General features: G+C 46.0%; 1 pseudogene; it reads left to right on the top strand.

The window, feature by feature from the left end:
• The first annotated feature begins 4471 nt into the window (after window positions 1–4471).
• LOC116275616 lies at window positions 4472–4558 on the top strand (annotated as a pseudogene).
• Window positions 4559–6848: the final 2290 nt, after the last annotated feature.

The raw sequence follows: 6848 nt of genomic DNA, 5'->3' as shown, positions 1-6848 counted from the left end.
GAGCTTTTTAGGACCCTGAGCCATATTACCATCAGCTAAAGTCTTTATTTATTTTTATTTCTTAGGACAGAGTCTCACTCTGTCGCCCAGGTTGGAGTGCAGTGGCACAATCTCAGCTCAGTGCAACCTCCGCCTCCCGGTACAAGTGATTCTCTGGCCTCAGCCTCCCAAGTAGCTGGGATTACAGGTGTCTGCCACCATGTCCGGCTAATTTTTGTATTTTTAGTAGAGACGGGGTTTCACCATGTTGGCCAGGGTTATCTTGAACTCCGGAGCTCGGGTGATCTCGGCCCACCTCGGCCTCCCAAAGTGCTGGGATTACAGGCGTGAGCCACTGTGCCTGGCCAATAATGAAGTCTTTATTTGGCCATTTTCCTCAGTGTATTTTTTCCTCAGCATGTCCGCTTCGAGATGGATGAAGAAGCAGCCTCTCTAACCACCCCAGCTTTAAATCCAGTAGGATTGTCTGCCAGAAATAAACCCCTCTCTTTAGGAAGACAAAAGCCAAGAGTTTCAGGCTGACAGCTTCTGAGATCTCCCCTACACTACGTAAATCGTCACCACTCGCTGGGTAGAGAAATAAAAGGAAGACACTTAAAAAGGTTTTCAAAAAGTAGAAAAAGTTATTCAAAAAGTAGAAATGAGGTCTTGTTATGTTGCCCAGGCTGGTCTTGAACTCCTGGCCTCAAGTGATCCTCCTGCTTTGGCTTCCCAAAGTGCTGGGATTACAGGTATGAGCCACTGTGCCTGCCTGGAAGCCACTTATGTTTATTTGAGAGTTGGGAGGAAGGGACGGCTTTCTGGACCCAAGGAAGCAGTAAGGCAGCAGGGCAGGGAGCAGGTGCTACAGGCAGGTGGCCGGCACTGCTGCCGGCCTGGAGGATGAGGGACAGCAGGAAGACAGGCAGACTAAGAAACTGCATGCTTTGTGGAAATAGCTGAAAATAGAACGTGAGGTTAGGCCCTGAGAATTCGATTCCTGCTAATGGCAAAGAGAGAAGCCAAAGTCTTCCATACATAAGACCAAGGCAACAAACAGGGCCTTTGCACAGCCTGGGTCTGGCCTGCCTGCCCAGGATGCCAGCTATCAGCCCTGACTCGTGGAAAGAGCTCAACTTTTTATTATTGTTATTATTATTATTTTGAGATGGAGTCTCACGCTGTTGCCACACTGGAGTACAGTGGCGGGATCTCATTGCAACCTCTGCCTCCTGGGTTCAAGCGATTCTCCTGCCTCAGCCTCCCGAGTAGCTGGGACTACAGGCGCCAGCCACCACGCCAAGCTAATTTTTATATTTTTAGTAGAGACGGGGTTTTGCCATATTGGCTAGGCTGGTCTCGAACTCCTGACCTCAGGTGATCTGCCCACCTTGGCCTCCCAAAGTGCTGGGATTACAGCACGGTGAGCCACTGTTCCCAGTAACTTTTTAATAATTTGTCTTCTTGCTGAATAACAAAGCTATCTAAGTAAAAGGATGTGCGTGTGTCTTTGTGTGTATGTGTTTTACCTACTTGGTTGATTTGGGTCACAGTTGCAGTTTATACTGTGCCTCTAAATTTTATTTGGAAGAAAAAGCAGTATTTCTTTACTTCTCTTTTCTTTTTCTTTCTCTGTCCTGCTTTTAGGCACGAAAGCGATATTTCATATCACAAATTCAGTTGCTGCTGCTGACAGTTTGCTCTGACTGTTTCTCACCAGACGAGGCAGGTTAAACTCTTGTCAGCCATATGTTGATTTGTTAACACTACCCATGTCCCAGGTAGCAGGCTCAGATGGGTCTCAAAATAGACCAGGCACACATGGCTGATAAGATCCCAGTGGGCAGAAGATAATGTTACACCATCTATGACATAACCTCTAGAATAATCACTGCCGCCCTTTGCTCTGGAGTCCAGCTCCAGCGTATGCAAAAGTGGAAAGTCCTCAAACAGTGGGGGGTTTAGTGTGTGTGTGCTTTCCTTGAAATTGGTTAAACTTCCACTCAGCTTTGGAAGCTTCTAACAAGCGGTGCACAGCCTTTTCTTCTCTTTCTTCTCCTTTTTTGCTTCAGTGGGATGGATGGCCAAACAAACTTTCTGGTGGCCGTTAAGAAGAAGAAAATTCTTTGCAGAAGCACGTGCCAGTGTTTTACAATGCACGGCACACATCGAGGCTTGCGGCGCACACTGGGACACAATCGGATTCTGGAGCTCCAGGGACAAAGAGTGTGGCTAATTTGTGCAGCTGCTGCTTTAGAATGGTGAGCAGGGAGGACGCTCCTCTAAGGAGAGGGAGTCAGGGCATCAGCACAAATTGGTTTTCCAGGCGAAGGAAGGGGAAAGCCTCATCTTGGAAGAAATTTCAGTTTCTGTGGACCTGTGGACCTGATGTCAGGTTACCTCGCCCCTCCCCAGCAGGAGCCAAATGCCCGTGCCTTCTCTCCTGGAAAGTTGCCTTTCTAAGCTAGAGAATTGCTGCCACAAACTGATTCTGAGAGGAAGGGAATGTGCTCTTCATATTTGCAGAGAAAATCAGGAAGCGAGGAGTCGCAGCCCCGGCTTCCTGGTCGGGCTGCTGACTCACACTGTCATCCTTTAGGCGATTTCCTTCATTTCTTTGCACCTCAGTTTCTCAGTTAAATGAAGGATGAAAATGGAATTCCCCTAGAGGCATTGGGAATACCTCATTAATGTTTGCATTTCTTCTTGATAACTGGGATTAGAGATCTGATTACTGCAAAGCAGCATTACATGGAAGATTCCATCTTTATTGTCAACTTGAGGCCTATCTTTGAATGAATATCATTCAAGGTCTTTTGGTCACCTTTCCCACTATTCATTCCATGATGTCCCCTCCTCACTCCATCTATTCTTTTCCATGGTGACTTCAGGTGATGTCATTTGCATGAAGTTTTGTCTCTGAAAAGAGGAGGCTTTAATTTCTCTTGGTTCATTCCAGAACATGGTAGTCCATGGGTCACCCCAGGCTTGCCTGGTTGTGGGAGATGGGATTCAGAGGCCAGGAATGGGATCTCAGTCACAACCTCCATGCTCTTTTAAGGAATTTAGGTTGATTTTTCTTTTTCCTCTTCAAAGTGTCGCCCTCTTTGTTTGGCTGGGGTGAATACATCACTTCCTCTCTGGGGGTCTGTGTTTTGTCTCCTGCTGGGTTTGAAATGTCATGTAATTTGTTGGGTTTTCACTGGATTATGTTTGGAGTTTGTTTGTTTTTTTTGCTGTTCCCAAATCATCACTGGTCACCAGAACCCTCTCTCTTCTACCTCCTGATTGATGAAGTGATAGAAATGTACACTCCTCAGCATTTACCAAGAGAGACACATTTATCTTGAACTGCTCTCTCTGTTCTGTTGCCTATGAAGGGAGTTCCCCTGCAAGGGCAAAAAAAAAAAAAAAAAAAACACCCAACAAAACCCCACAGTGCTGTTATCTTTTCTTCCTGCTGAGCGGTCAGGCTGCTCTGTTGCTTTGCTCATTATCTGGTCAAACTTCATTTGAGGGCGATCTCCATGCTCCTCATCCAGAATATGGTGCAAGCCTCAGGTCCTTCTCTCTTCAGACTCACCAACCTTTCCTTGGCTCCTCATAGATGACATTTTCTGTTCCTAGAAGCAACATTTCTCTGCTATAATAAGTAAATTTGGGGGGATACACTTGGAATTTATTATGAACTCATCCCACAAGCATTATTGATGTAACATGCCAGGCACTATACTAGACATCGGGTGTGTGATAAGAATAATGAGGTCGGGTGTGGTATCTCACACCTGTAATCTCAGCAATTTGGGAGGCCAAGATGGGAGGATGGCTTGAGGCCAGGAGTTCGAGACCAGCTTGGCCAACATTGCAAGGCCTCGTCTTTACGAAAAATAAAAAATTAGCAAGACATGGCAGTGTGTACCTGTAGTCCCAGTTACTCGGGAGGCTTAGGTGGGAGGATCCCTTGAACCCAGGAGGTCGAGGCTGCAATGAGCTAAGTTTGTACCACTGCACTCCAGCCTGGGTGACAGAGAGAGACCCTGTCTCTAAAATAAAGTAGGCCAGGTGCAGTGGCTCACGCTTGTCATGCTAGCACTTTGGGAGGTTGGGGAGGGCAGATCATGAGGTCGAGAGATTGAGACCATCCTGGCCAACATGGCAAAACCCAGTGTCTACTAAAAATACAAAAATTAGCTGGCCATAGTGGAGCACGCCTGCAATCCCAGCTACTCCGGAGGCTAAGGCAAGAAAATCACTTGAACCTGGTAGGCGGAGGTTGCAGTGAAGCGAGATCGCACCACTGCACTCCAGCCTGGCAACAGAGTGAGACTCCGTCTCAAAAAAAATAAAAATTAAAAAATAAAATAAAATAGTGAGACTTATCTCCTCCTTCTAAAAGCAAGGCCGCAGGCAGAAAAGGGGTGGTAGAGGTGCAAGTCGTGATGGAGAGGGCTGAGAAAAACCTGCAGAGTCATAAGTTGCAAGGCAAAGGGAGGCCCTTTTGTAGTTCATAAGCATAATGATTGGGCTTTTGCACATATGCCAAACCTTGTTAAGATGTTGGCACTTTACCCGTAAGACATTAAAACACACACACACGCACACACACACACCCAAAAACAATGCAAAGAGAAAGATTTCTGTTGGTGACTTGAATCTAGTAGTGATAATATTCATTGCATAACTTTACTGTCTATTATAGCAAAAACATTCCCCTGAATTCTTACTGTGTGCCAAGCACTGTGCTCAGTAATCTTAATCCTTACTCAGCCCTTTGTGGTGAGTTCTGTATTCACCCTTATTTTACAGATGAAGGAATGGAGATTTGAGGAGGCTGAGTAATGAGTGCAGGGTGATTAGCTAATATCAAACTCAGGCATTGAGGCTATACTGTCTAGACAAAGAAATATATGCTAGGGACTTTCTGGACAGGGTTCTGCCTATACTTGTGACAGCACTGGAAATTAAGTCCTCTCCCCTGTGTTTCTCTGAAAAGAAATAATTTGTTTCCTGTGTTCTGGAAGGACATTGGGTGAAGTTGGTTGTGTTTTAAAGCATTTCCACTGAAGCTTCTTTTGGCTCCTGAGTCTTTAGCAGGAGGCTCCTGCTATATTTCACATGATCCTGTCTTGGTGAGCTCTCTGTTGGCCTTAGGGAAAACATAGGGCCATTTTGCTAATTCAATGAGGAGTATCTACTTAGTAAAAGAGATTTTTTGGGGGGCAATGCCAGTGGCTGAGTAGCTCTCCCTTCATCTGTTCGTAAAAAAAAAAGAAGTTTGCTGGGCGCAGTGTCTCACGCCTGTAATCCTAGCATTTTGGTAGGCTGAGGCGGGCAGATCATGAGGTCTGGAGTTTGAGACCAGCCTGACCAACATAGTGAAACCCCGTCTCTATTAAAAGTACAAAAATTAGCTGGGCATGGTGGCGCGTACCTATAATCCCAGCTATTCAGGAAGCTGAGGCAGAAGAATGACTTGAACCTGGGAGGTGGAGATGGCAGTGAGCCGAGACTCGGCCACTGCACTCCAGCTAGGCGTGAGAGCTGAACTCAGATCTCAAAAAAAAAAAAGCGAAAAGAAAGAAAAATAAATCTTTGTAATATATTTAAAATTATTAAGAACTCCGGCCTGACACGGTGGCTCATGCCTGTAATCCCAGCACTTTGGGAGTCTGGGGCAGGTGGATCACAAGTTCAGGAGATTTGAGACCATCCTGGCTAACATGGTGAAACCCCATCTCTACTAAAACTACAAAATATTAGCTGGGCGTGGTGGTGGGCGCTTGTAGTCCCAGCTACTCTGGAGGCTGAGGCAGGAGAAGGGCCTTGAACCAGGGAGGTGGAGCTTGCAGTGAGCGAGAATCCCGGGCCTTTACACTCCAGCCTGGGTACAGAGTGAGACTCCACCTCAAGAACAAAACAAAAACTCTTGTTGACCTCAAAAACATCATGGAGTGACCTGCCTTCCACAGTCTTGGACAATGTCTTTGTTTCTACAGTTAAGGGGCACATCACAGTTCTTATCTGACTTCTCAACATCATTTGCTGCTGTCATCTTTTGAATGAATCTATTCTCTTGGTTTCCTTCCTCTGTCCCTGAATGATGCTTTGCTCGTCTCTTCAGGGTTGGTGGTTTCCAAAGATATATTTATTCTCTCATCTCAACGCACTCTCATCTTCAGAGATCTCATTCATTATCAGGGCTTCCACTGTCAGCTCTATGTGAATGGCTTCCAAATCTCTATCTTCAGACTGTATCTTTCTTGTTGGGTACACATGTATGCACAAGTTTGTTGCTTGAGTAACCTCAGACTCAAAAGGTCCAACACCTAACTTGTCCTCTTCGCCCCAAGCCCTCTTGTGTTATCCCTGAGAAGGGCATCACTGGCCATCAACTGTCCAAAGCTGGGGGCTTTGGCATCATCCTCCATTCTTCCCATTCCCTCCCCCAACAACACCTAATCCTTCAACACGTTCCATTCCATAATTGCGCGTATCTCTTTATTTCTCTCCACCTCATCACTGCCACCTCAGTTCATGCCACTGTCATCTCTTCCCTGTGTGGAGTCTTGCTCCTGCCAATTCATGCAACTCGGATAATGTGAGTCTCCTTACCTTCTCAAAACTCTCCAAGGGTTGCTACTGCTCTTAGGATGAAATTTAAATGCTTTGATATGGCTCACAAGGCCCTGTATGACCTGGCATCAGCTTTTCCTCTATTCCCTCACTTCACACTCGTAATTCTCCAACTTCACATACTACATCTTGCCCATGTGGTCTTCAGTACATGCTAATCCATCTGCCTGGATTGGTCTCCCCTCTCCTTGTATGCTTTCACTTGGCTAATTCCTGCTTATCTTTTAGATCTAAAG

The sequence above is a fragment of the Papio anubis genome, chromosome 6, assembly GCF_008728515.1.
Source record: "Papio anubis isolate 15944 chromosome 6, Panubis1.0, whole genome shotgun sequence".
NCBI classification, from domain to species: domain Eukaryota; kingdom Metazoa; phylum Chordata; class Mammalia; order Primates; family Cercopithecidae; genus Papio; species Papio anubis.
The sequence above is the reverse complement of the archived record's forward strand: the minus strand, read 5'-3'. Positions and strand labels throughout refer to the sequence as shown.